This window comes from Microcebus murinus, chromosome 8 (assembly GCF_040939455.1).
Source record: "Microcebus murinus isolate Inina chromosome 8, M.murinus_Inina_mat1.0, whole genome shotgun sequence".
NCBI classification, from domain to species: domain Eukaryota; kingdom Metazoa; phylum Chordata; class Mammalia; order Primates; family Cheirogaleidae; genus Microcebus; species Microcebus murinus.
Genome location: NC_134111.1, coordinates 58,476,942 through 58,490,553, shown reverse-complemented (window position 1 = coordinate 58,490,553; position 13,612 = coordinate 58,476,942). Strand labels below are relative to the sequence as shown.

The following is a 13,612-nucleotide window of genomic DNA, read 5'->3' as shown; positions in this document are numbered from 1 at the left end:
ACCTGTGTTCTGTATGTTTGAGGGCTGGTTGGTTCTAAAATATTCTATTATATATTTGACTTTTAGTTAAAACAACTCTAAGCTTTGCTCATATTCATGTTATACAGATGATACCATTTTCATGTAGTTGACTGACATGTTCATAAGTAATGATTGAAATCTGAAAATTTTAGAGCAGTCAGACTCAGGAGATGAGAGAAAAACATTAAAATGTTTGTATCATGAAATCGGCTGAATCAAGAGAAAGAGAACAATGACTCAGGTTTCTTATGCTGGTGGATTTGAGGGCCTGGAACTGAAATAAAGGAGGGAGTTTCGGGAGAAAAATAAGGAGTTTTCCTCTGACATAAGATGAATTTAAGTTTCCTTTGAGGAATGGAGATGAAGACATTTTGAGAAGTTCCTTAAAGTTGGTTCCTGTGTTTTTTCAACCCATTTTCATCCATCTGGAAACATTTCTTCACTTTTTGGCATCATGGGGTATTCTAGGCTTATCTCATATCTTCCCTGTACCAGCCCTGGTATCAGCCTTTTCTTTAAGGAATTATGGTTTCTTCTGGTGGGCAGTGGTATTGAGAAACCAAGATCTGGAAACTAGGTATGATCATTGCTGTTTGGATGTCATAACTTCTAGGCTCATGTAGCAGAGTTAGGTAAAATCTATTAGAAATCATGAGTTTATATTGATTTCTCTGATTTCTATCCAGTCCTACAGGGTTCTTTCTATTTCTCTCCTCCCTATTGTATCTCCCTTCTTCCATAGTGAGGATTATGGCTCCCAACAACACATCTGCCCATTTCCTCAGTCATGTGATGCACGCAAACTAGTTTCAGAATAGTGGTGTCTATATCATTATGAAAAATAAACCTACTAAAATGGGTTCAGGATTTATTGGCAGTTCTTTTTTGGACCCCGTAGACCAGGGGTCCTCAAACTTTTTAAACGGGGCCAGTTCACTGTCCCTCAGACCGTTGGAGGGCCGTAGGAGAGTGCGGCCCACATTCCACACATGCACGCTGTGGGCCCAGGATGAGTTGGCTGCTAAGCAGGACAGGCAGCGGTGGCAAAAACACCCAGTGAGCCAGATAAATGTCCTCGGGCCGCATGTGGCCCACAGGCCGTAGTTTGAGGACGCCTGCCCTAGACTAAAAAGGTATATGTTTCAAGTATGATATTCAAAAGTTACTTGCATTAGCTTTTATTCCCTCCATAATAGTTATATTATGCATTTTAAATACAGTTGGCTTTTTTTCTATTTGTATTCAGCATTTTTTTCTCTCCGTCATCTTCATTGATTTCATTTTATATATATATATATATTTTTTTTTAATATGTAGGCCATTAACATGTTTCCAAAAGAAAAAATACTTTTTCCTATATCATTTTCACCTCATCCTTCTTACCCTTTATAAGTAACCAATTGCATTGGTTTCTGGTTTAATTTTCCTTCTTTCTGATGCTAAAAGTAACATGTAATGTAAATTTGTTGCCATTTTGCTTTTTACTTAACAACATATACTGGAAATAACTCCATATCATTTCATAGAGAGCTTCCTTATGTTTTTTAACAGCTGTGTAAGATTTCATTATGTTGTCTGTACCATATTTTATTCAACACTCTCCCATGTTGCACATTTTGATAGTTTCTAATATCTGTGATTACAAATAATGCATCAAATCATTTTGTGCATATTGTATCTTGAAAAGGTAAATTTCTAGAAGTGAAATTCTTGGATAAGGCTTAGTGCATGTGTTGTTCGTTTGATATTGACAATTTCCCTTCCATGGAATTTATACCATTTTTCATATTTACCAGCAGTGTTTAAAAGTATCTGTTCCTTCACAGCCTCAACAACAGATTGTACTTTCATGCTTTAGAATTTTTCCAATGCAATAGGTGGAAAATGGATCTCAGTATGGTTTTAATTTATGTTTTAACAAATGAGCAAATTTGAACATAGTTTCATGTGTCTAAAGGCTATTTTTGATATCTTATGAATTATCTTCATATCATTTGCCTATATTCTATAATACTTTTGGCCTTTTGTTCCCTTCAATTTTTACAAATTCTTTATATTTTATGGATATCGCTCCTTTTCTGTGATACATATTACAAATAGTTTTCTCCCAACATATAACTTCTTTTGACTTTTCCTAGTGATTTTTTAATGCAAAGTTTTAATTTAGAACCTTCTATGTAAGTTAAATGTACTCTTTTCTTTATTGCATCTGATTTTTGAGTCATGGTAAAAAGGCTCTTTATACCCAGGTTATAGATAAATTCTCTCATTTTTTTTTTTTTAGCACTTGTATAGTTTAATTTTAGATCTCTAGTCTATTTGAGGTTTATTTTGTGCATGGTATAATGTATTGGCCCCATCTTTTTTCAAATAGTTATCCAGTTGTCCTAACACAATTTATTACAAAGTCTATCTTTTGTCCCAGATAGACTAGGACAAAATGTATTAAATATTAAAAGGTTAAGACCTGAAACTGTAAAACTGCTAGAAGAAAACATAGAGGAAAAGCTATGCCATTGGTCTGGGTAATGATTTTTGTATATGAACCCAAAAGCACAGGTACCAAGTGGAAGTAAATACATAAGATTACATCAAACCAAGAAGCTTCTGCACAGCAAAGAAAGGAATTAACTGAGTGAAGAGATAACCCAGGGAATAGGAGAAAATATTTGCAAACCACACATCTGATAAGGGGTTAATATTGAAAATATGTAAGGAACTCAATTCAATAGCAAGAAAACAAATAACCTGATTATAAAATGGACAAAGGACCTGAACAGACATTTCTCCGGAGAAGGAATACTAATGATCAACAGGTACATGAAAAACTGTTCAACATTACTAATCATCAGGGAAATGCAAATTAAAACCACAATAAGATATCACCTCAAACTTGTTATAATAGCTGTTATCAAAAAGATGAAAGATAACAAGTGTTGGCAGGGATGTGGACAAAAAAGAACCCTTGTACACTGGTGGGACTGTAAATTCATACGGTCATTATGAAAAACAGTATAGAAGTTCTTCAAACAATTAAAAATAGAACTACTATAGGATCCAGCAATATCAGGGATTATAGCCAGAAAAATGAAATCAGTATGTTAATGAGACCTGCACTACTATTGCATCATTATGCACAGTAGCCAAGATATGGAGTCAACCTAAGTGTCCATCAATAGGTGAATGATAAAATGTATATATACACAATGGAATATTATTCAGCCTTAAAAAGTAGGAAATTCTGTCATTTTTAGCAATGTGGATGAACTTGGAGGAAGTTATGGTGAGTGAAATAAGCCAGGCATAGAAAGACAAATATCACATGATCTCACTTCTATGTAGAATATAAAAAAGTTGTACTCATAGAAGTAGAGAGTAGAATGGTGGCCACCAGGGGCTAGGAATAGTGTTGGGGATTGGAAAGATGTTGGTGAACAGATACAAAATTTCAGTTAGATAGGAGGATAACTTCAACAGGTCTATTGTACAACATGGTGAATATAGTTAATTATAATATACTTGAAAATTGCTAAGAGTGGATTTTATGTGTTCTTATCACAAAATAATAAGTATGTGAGGTAATACATATGTTAATTAGCTCAATTGAGCCCTTCCACAATGCATATATAGTTTAAAACATGTTATATATGGTAAATATATACAATTCTTTTTGTCAGTTGAAAAATAAAAATCCTCTGTAATTGGTCTTTATGTATTACAGTACACAAATATTTTTAAGATTCTTTATTTTTATAATGGAACATATGTTCTTAGAATGCTCAAATCAGTGCTTTTTTCTTTTGAGGCCCTGCAGATAACTAAAAACTTTTCTTAAAAGTAACAATTATTTATATATGATCCAGAAACAATACTTTATAAAAGCTTCTAACTGATAAGATCATTAAAGTACAACATATTCATTAAAGTGCTCTCTAATATTTTATAATTTCATAGTTTGTGAAGGATTAAATGTATAATTATTTCATCACAAATTGGTTTTTTTATGAAATTAATTATATTTAAATGCTAATTATTTTAACTAATTCTGTGCTTGACTTCTGAGTAGGAATGTTTCCTAAAGCTAGTTACATATCTCTTTTCAGTTTGGATTTAATTAGGAAAAGTGAGATAGTTAAATAGATCCATAGTATCTTCCACAATGAATAAGAATTTATTATATTATGATAAAATGGATGGTATATTTGGCTGAATTTTATTTTTGCTCTCCTCTGTGCTTGTTCACTCTTGCTTTATCTAAATAGTCTTAGCTTCTTTATTGTTTAAATTCTGAAGTATTGAGCTGATTATTCTGGCAGCAGATATTTTTATACTAATTGCTGTTCAGTCAGTTTCAGCTATTAGAAATAGAGATATGTTTACTCTGGTGGACTGCATGTGAATTTAGAAGTTTATATAGCTTTGTTTTTACTTTAAGTAGACTATGGCATTAAAATTATTTTCATCAGTATGTGTAAAGATCTGCATCAATAAGCTTTTGTTGACAATAAGGTGGAATTGATGCATTTTAATATAACTTGCCTGACATAAAATATCTCCAACTCTGAGCTCTACTGGGAAGTTGTCAAATCTTATATATGAAAGGCTTTTACCATCACCGTTACACATTAACTGGGCGTAGTTTAATATTAATAGCCCCTGAGGCTTGTGGTTAACTGAAGATTTTATTCCCTGTGTTTGGGTTTTATCTTTGCAACAGTTTGGTTGCTTTTCTGTGTAAAAGAGTTGTGCATATACACAAGATTATGACAAGGTTCTGGGCTCTTAACTTTGATGAACACCATGCCATTTCCATCGTGTGCTGCTCTCAAAACAGCACAGATGTGAGTCTGGGAGTGGCCTCCCTGCTGCTCTCACGAGCCTTTGTTTGGAGAACACCCTGATTAACCCCCACCCTTCATGGTTCATTGACTCACTGATAGATCAAGTTTAAACTAGTACATATTAGCACATTTGTTACTAACAGAGGAACAGTTGGCCATTCTGTTTTACATTGCTGGTTCATTGCAAACTGGCATGCTAAAAAGGTCTATACTCTAGAGTATGAATTGGGAAGTTACCAAAGGACTTAGAACCAAGTCATTTGCATATTAATATCAAATCATATCTATATTTTAATCTTGGGTTGTCTATTTGGGAGGGATGCTTACACTACTGTAAAGTTATGAATAAATGATAAATACCACTTTGAAATTCATTTTTTTAAGGAGTTTAGGGGTTTAGGTGTCTCAATGTAGCTTTCATATCAAATAGTTTGTCACAATTGGATGAGAGGAGAGAGGGTCATGACTACCTGATGCCTTGTGTTGTCTCATTTTAAAAATGTTTTTCATAGAGTTCTTCATAGCTAGTGATTTTACGTAAGTCCTTACAGTGTGCTATATTTCTATATTACATGGAAATATTTATTGTCCGGTCAAGAGGGGTGTATGTGTGTCTGTTTTCTCATAAAAAAATTAAACTGACCCTTTTTTATCAATTAATTTTTTTAATACCTGAAGAACTTTTTTTTTCTTCTTAATCTAGTTTTCAAAGTCTCTAAATGCTTTTCCCATGGTTTATATTTCTTTTTGTGGAAGATAGGTTTATTTAAGCACTTGGCAATTTCAACTGGTGAATTTTATCTTGGCTTCATCTTTCCTTACCAGTGCCATTCCCTCGGCCACCTGCTTCTTTGCATTTTCCTTTCTCTTGTGAGATGATGAAGCTGAAGTGCCCCGATGGGGCTGAGGGACATTACAAGTCCAAGCCTAGAATAAAGCAATGAGGTTGCTTTTCAAAACACACTAGTGTCACATAGACTAAAGACTGTTTCTTTCAGGCCCACTATCTGATTTTTATTATAACTGATTTGTTTCCGAAGGCAAACTGATTTAATTTCTGAGCAAAGGGGTCACTATTTATTTTCAATGTTGATGTAGATTTAATTTAGAAAAGATTTTACCAGCTCTTAAATATGATTTTTCAACTGACTTAAAGTTTGTAGATATAAGGAGTAGGTATGATATAGGTATTGTATTACTTTTTCTCTTTTTTAAAAGCTTAACTTTGGTGATAAGAGGTTGTTAGTTTTTTCATGCTAAATGTTTTTTTCCAAAGGATTTAGATGTCTATCACAAGACCTACTTTCATAAATCTTTGGTTCTTTATTAAGTATTTTCCATAGCCTTTTTATTTTATTTTAGAAGATAAGTGGTTGTAATTTTGGACTTGTTTTATGTTACAGCAATTTAAAGAGAGAAGCTTTTTGCTTAAATGATTATTTGGCCATATTGAGCTTTTGTTTTCTTTAATGCAATTGTAATTGAAGTTTTATGACTTATTTTCTTTAATTTTTAGGTTTTTAAGGAAAGAATATTATAATTCAGTATATGTATTTATTGGGAATCTCTGTGTCAAACATTATTCTAGGAACTTGTAAATATAGCAGAGAGCAGAATCACAATTTTGACTTAAGGCTCTTATATCCTAGTGGCAGAGGGGGAATTGAAAAAAATCAAATAAGTATATTTTTATTATCTCAAATGATATATACTACCAGACAGTGGATGAAAATATTTGCTGTTGAATACAGAGTGGTCAAGGAAGGATTCATTGACTGTGGAGTTTTAGAAGAAAGCTGAAAGTAATGGGGAAAGGGAACTATTAATACATGGATATCTGAGGGAAAAAATGTTGCAAGCAGAGGAAACAAAGTGTAAAGAATTGAGCAAGAAGGTCGTGTTCTACAGATTCTGCAGATGTCAGTCAGCATTGTTGCAGAGCAATACCAGGGCTTTGCAATGGAGGCATAAACAAAGTGGCACTGGTGCAAGGATGGGAGGAGTATATACGTTTAATAAGCACTTCTGCTCACCAAGGCTGAATGGACTGGCACCACTGCCAAGTGTTCTAACTACAAACAGATCAACCTTGAGCCCTGAATATGGCACTATCCCAGAGCAGCCAGCCAACTACCTGGTGGCAGGTTGATTACATTGGACCCACTCCACTGAAGGCCAGTGGTTTGCCCTTGCTGCTTTGCCTGCTTACTCTAGGTATGGATTTGCATTCCCTGTCTACCTTGTTTCTGTCAGGACTACCATTTGTGACCTTACTAAAGGCCTTGCTCAATAAATTGACATATGATATTGTTTTTGATATATGATATATATCATATATCAAACAATATATGATATTGTTTTTGATATATCACAATATAAACACAATATATGATATTGTGTTTGATATATCAAACAATATATGATATCATATATCAAAACAATATATGATATTGTTTTTGATCAATGGACTCATTCACAAGAGAGGAAGTGAGGCAATTGATTGACAACTATGAGATTCACAGGCCTTACTTAGTCCATTTTCCTATTGTGTCATACTGTATTCTAGCTGGGAGATAAAACCTTGTGATATTAAAGTAGTTTTTAGTTCTATAAACAGAATAGAAAGGTCTAAGAATCAAGGAATGAAAGTAGAAGTGTCATCTCTTACCTTCATATCCAATGACATTAAAAAATATTTTTGCTTCCAGCTTCTGCAACTTTGAACTCTGCTTTAGTATGAGAGAAGAATACTTTCACATGGGAATATGACAATTGTTCAGTTGAATTGGACATTTAGAATAACCTGGCCACATTACATCAAATGAAAAGAAAAAAGATGGTATGCTGGCAAGGATGATTAATTCCAATTATTAGGGGAAATAGTGTTGCTACTACCATCGGTAGAAGGACTTTGTCTAGAACTCAGGAGGCAACCGTGGCTGCCTCCTGGTAGCAGGATGAAACGAATGAGTACATGTCTAGGAGAATAAACATGGATAAACTGACCCCAGTAGATATAGAAAATCTAAACAGACCAATTGCCATGAAAGAAATGAAGTTTTTTTTGTGTTTCTAAAAAAGTACCAGACTCTGATATTTTCAAAGGGATGTCTACCATACACCTGTAAGAAACAGGAAACCTCAATACTATTTAAATTACTCTAGACCATAGGAAAAAAAAAGAAAACTCCGGATTTTATTTGTAGGGTTTGTATGAAATTGATACCAACATCTAACAGTGCAAGTTTGAAAAAGGAAAACTACAGATCAGTCATACTTAATGTCAAGCAGCTCTTAATAATATAAGAATGGATATGCTATCTGAATTTAAAAGCCTACATGGAGAAACATTCAAGGTATTCTCATTAGATTCTAGAACTGACAGGAATGTCCTTTATCAGCACTGTTAGTCACATTCTTCTGGTGGGACCGACCAATGCAGTTAGACTAGAGAAGAAAATGGCAATTGAAAAGGAGAAAGTAAAATGATCCTTATTTACAGTTAAAATAATTTTTAACCTGGGAAATCCAAGAGAATAAAGGGAAAACCTACAATGAACAATGAGAGAATTAAGGAAAGGGTTATGTATAGAAATTGATAGTTTTGATACACATGGTTAATAAGATGAATTGGGAAAAGACATTAGCAGCAGCAACAGAAAAGATATGATAAACCTAGAACTGTTCAACATTTATCTAAAAAGTATTTAATATGCTACTGAGGGACACAGGAAAATTATATGGGAAAATATACCATCTTTCTGTACAGAAAGATTGAATATCATAAAAGCATTATTTATACTTAAGATAACTTTTATTTAGTGCAATCTCAATAAAATACCAGGAGTATTTTTTAGGCTAGACAAACTTATTTTTAAAGATCATGTGTAAAAACAAAAAATAGATGTGAAAAATTCTTTAAAAGAAACAAAGGAGAGAACAGCCTTACTAGCTATTATTAAATCATGTTATAAAGCTACAATGTTAAAAATATGGTACTGGTATATGAATAGATCAGAAGATCTCATACTAGACAGTTCAGAAAGAGATACACATTCAGAAACTTTGTACAACTAAAGGTGGCATTTAAAATCCATGGAGAAAGATGAATTATTCAATGAATAATGTTGGGACAATCATCTAGAAAAAAGTGAAATCAAATCCCAATTTTAAACCTTTTATCAAAATTAATTTCAGATAGGATTAAAGCAAAATATGAAATTGAGACCATTAATATATTAGAAAAAAATATTGATTTTCATTTTTCTCTCCTCCTCATCTTAAAAATCCTCAGCATTGAAGATCAATCTATTTTCTTTAGTCCTTGAAGGCTGAAGCTCTCATCTCACTGTCACTCTCTTTGGGCACGACTCCTGTTATAATTTTATGTGTTTTTATAGGTGCTCTCTCAGCTTTTGGCCTCCTGTCCTTCAAGGATTTTTTTTTTTTTTTTTTGAGACAGAGTCTTGCTTTGTTGCCCAGGCTAGAGTGAGTGCCGTGGCATCAGCCTAGCTCACAGCAACCTCAAACTCCTGGGCTCAGGCGATCCTCCTGCCTCAGCCTCCCGAGTAGCTGGGACTACAGGCATGCGCCACCATGCCCGGCTAATTTTTTCTATATGTATTAGTTGGCCAATTAATTTCTTTCTATTTATATAGTAGAGACAGGGTCTCGCTCTTGCTCAGGCTGATTTTTAACTCCTGACCTTGAGCAATCTGCCCGCCTCGGCCTCCCAGAGTGCTAGGATTACAGGCGTGAGCCACCGCGCCCAGCCCCTTCAAGGATCTTGACCTGCACTTACTCTATTTTATTCACATCCTCCATGATCATACTTCTATAGCAGTGATTTTCAGAGTGTGGTCTCCAGACCAACATCATCAGCATTTGGGAACTTATTATAAATAAATATGAATTCTCAGACTCCACCCCAGACTACTGAGCTCAAAACTCTGGGGCTGAGGCCCAGAATCTGCACTTTAAGAAGCATTTCAGATGATTCTAATGAATGAGCCAATTCATTAGATTTTGGTATTGTCATTACTAATAACTTTCTCAGTCTCAATTTTAAGCATCCTACTCTCCACATGTTGCCTTCTGTTTTCCTAGCTACCTCATCTGCTCCCTCAACTCCTAAAATCCTGCAACCCCACTGAGACCACAGTTTATTGATTCTACCACTTTTTCATTAGTTCTTACCCATCATAACTCATTTCACTTTCCCCTTACCCAGCTACACATTTCAGTACTCCATGGCTCTTCTTTTACATACTTGTTCCAAACACTCAATAAATTCTGCCAGCTCTACCTTCAAAATATATCTAGAATCTAACTTTCCTTTCCTTCTCCTTTCCTCTCCTTCACTTCTTCTTTACTTCTTTCCTTCTTCTTTCTTTTCCTTTCCTTCTTCTTTCCTTCTTTTTTTCTGATACAAGGTCTCTGTCACCCAGGCTAGCGTGCAGTGACATCACAGCTCATTGCAACCTCGAACTTCTGGGCTCGAGCAATCCTACTGCCACGCCCCCCTGAGTAGCTAGCATTATAGGCATATGCCACCACACCTGGCTAATTTTTCTATTTCATTGCAAAGGGTGTCTCACTGTACTGCTCATGCCAGTCTTGTACTCCTGGGCTCAAGTAGTCCTCCCACCTTGGCCTCCCAAAGTGGCAGGATTACAGGTGTGAACCACTGCGTCCAGTCTAATTTTTCTTATAACCTCCACTGCGATCATTCCAGTCTAGGCACAATCATTCTCACCTGGAATAATGCATGGTTCTTATGTTTGCCAGCCCTTGGCCCTTCTGTGTCTACTTTCCACATAGCAGCCAGAGTGTTCCTTTTAACACGTAGGGTTATGTGACTGCATTGCTTAGAATCCACCATGCCTGTTCTCTTACTCAACAAAAGCCAAAGTCCTTGTATATGCTGACAAGGCTCTAGGAAATCTGACCTTCGCTGGCCAGGGGGTCACTCCCACCTTCGCCTTCCCTCTCTCTCACTACTGATCTTTATTTTTGTCTTTAGAACGTATCGCCCCTTGACATACTCTAAATTCTCTGATTTCTGTCTCCTATCATTAGAATGGAAGCTTCATAAAGGCAGAGAATTTCCTTTTTCACTGACAGAGGCTTAGGTTCTAGAACCCTGCCTGGCACATAGCAAGTAGGCAATCATTTGTGAATACATGAATGAGTACAGGAAGGAGAAGAAATAAAAGTTGGTTTTTATGGGACATCATTTTTACTGGGACTGCCTCTGCTTGAGAAATGAAACAGTATTCTGATAAGTTTACAAAGGAAAGTAATTAATCTGGATATTTAATCTGATTTTTTCCTTTGGGCTTTAAGCAAGTTTCTTGGTCCTGCCATGTTTTACTAATAGTAAAAATAAGCCCTAGGTTTACTGCTTAGTTCTTCTTGGTTAAAGGACAGCAGTTCTGTTCTTTACAGTGGGTTTTTTGTTTTTTTTAAAAAAATCTAGAATCACACATTGCATTTAGTTGTCATCTCTTTAGTTCCCATTAAAGGATATTACCCTTTGTAATTAGAGTGATGATAAGGGACAGGGTTTAAGAATATATAAATATTTTGTCCCCAACTAACCATCACTGGATGGTTTTAGCATCCATTGGTGATTGTTGCCTGAATCAGTAATTATTATAATGGCTGAAAATAGTGATTTCTTTTCACTATAATTCTCCCATATTATTATTCTACCAGAGGACAGAATGTTCCCTGCTTGTTCTTTGTTTAGTGTCTATATTATTCATGGAATTGAATGGATAGAAAATTCAATGTTGTATAATATATAATTGCTGTTATGCCATTTTGTATTGTCTTAGGGTTGGATAGTGGAAATCCTAAGACTTTTGTCAGAGGCTTTTGTATAAATGGTATAAAAATAGATAATAGAGATACCTAGAGTAAGGTGGGAGTGGAGAAGCCAGAGAGGTGAATTCTGTTGGTGATTTGGCAAGGCTTCAGTGAGGAAGTGGTATTTGAAGTGAGCTTTGAATAACATTTTGACAAAAGTGAGGATGATGTGGAGCAGAAAGGAAAAACTGCCCCAAAAAAGGAAGGACTGTCAGATTTGGTATTTGGCAAAAATACAGTGGGTCCAGACCATGATGAGAAAGTTGAAATGGAACATGAAAACACTGCAGTTTCATCGCTTCGTGCATTTCCCATGCTGGTGTCACTGTCTACAATTTCTATCCTTGCTGTTTTGTCAAGGGATGAGATGACAGGTAACAAAGGAGGGAATTTTAGGTTGAGAAAACAGCAGAAGCAAGAGCCCTGCTCAAATACTCCCTGCCTGCAGCCCTTTCCAGATTTCTAATAAGAATTAATCACCCTCCTCTCACACAGTCCTGTTATACTTTGCACGTCTCTGTTAACAAGTCTATACTGCCTTGTGTTGTTTATATTTGTGGATATGTTTTCCTCCTCTAAATCATGAACCACATCTTAATCACTTTGCCCTTCATCCCAGTTCCTAGCACAAATGCTGAATAAATGTTTCTAGAATATGTGTGGCAGAGGAGAGGAGATTGGTTTGGATTGGGAGAGGGAGGGCTCTGAATGTCATCTTAAGGGGTTAGGGCTTGCTCTGCAGGCAGCAGGAGCCACAGCTGCTTTTGAACAGTGTGGCACTGATTACAGCTGTGATTCCAGAGGATGCCATGGAAGGGGAGGACAGCAAGGGTGCCCATGCGGTGACCGAGTCAGAAGACAGCAGCGAGAGAGGGTTGAAGGCCTGGAAGCAAGTAGCTACTGCCTTGTGCATCTGGGCACTCATTCGAATGTGGGGATTGGAAAAAGGAAGGCATTGAGTGCGATTACTGGGAATGTTTAAGGAGTTCAGCATGGCCCCATCTCTTCCTCACCCAAAACTCTCCCTGAATTCAAAATAGTATGTGCTGCTGAAATATTTTATTGTGTTAAATATGATGAGACATGAAATATTGTCTCCACTTGAGATGAAACGCTTTCATGTAGTGGACAATTTTTACTTGTCTTTAGTAATGGTTCTTATTAAAAATGGATGTTAGTAACTGCCTTTTTAATCTTGAAATGTGGCCCTCTGAGAGCAGCTTACCATAAAAGAAACGGTTGTCAGCTTGCTTTTGGCTCCTCTGTCCCTCCAGCCCCTTCCTAACAACAGAAAATTTGCTTTGCACCTGCTCCAACTGGGTTCTAAGTGATAAGCATCTTGCAAACCCAGAAAATTGTAGTATCAAATCTCAGCCCCAACTGTGAGGCAGCACTATCATCGAATCCCTGCGGAGAGGCGTTGCTTTCCCAATTCCCAGAGGAGTTCTTTCTCCCCTGTCCCCTTTTCAGGCTTGAACTCTGACCGAAGCCCTCTTTTTAGCTACCAGCATGCATTGCTCTGGGTGCTGACACTGACCCATCCCTGCTCACTCTGTTCTGCCCTGGACTCATCAGTAGGTCAGGCGTTGGTAGCCCTGGGGTCACCGGGGTGCCCAATTCCAATAATGAGCACATTTAGCTAAGGAGAGGAAATGTACCCTTCTATTTGTCACAGTCCATTGCTTTTTTGCAGAAACAAATGCTAAAGGAACATTTGATAAATTATCTGTGATTTGGCAAATATACATAAGCAGTGGCTAAGATTCACAAAGTTGCTTTTTTTGAACATCTTCCTTCATAAATTAATTCTTTTACAACTCATGAGTTATTTTAAGAGTGATTTGCCTATTTAACTGCTAGGAAAACATAAATGTTTTAAA

General features: G+C 36.0%; 1 protein-coding gene across 2 annotated transcripts in view; it reads left to right on the top strand.

Annotated features, from left to right (window-relative positions):
* CERKL (CERK like autophagy regulator) overlaps positions 1-13,612 on the top strand; it is a 104,478-nt gene that overhangs the window by 60,233 nt on the left and 30,633 nt on the right. The gene's annotated exons all lie outside the window — the stretch shown is intronic.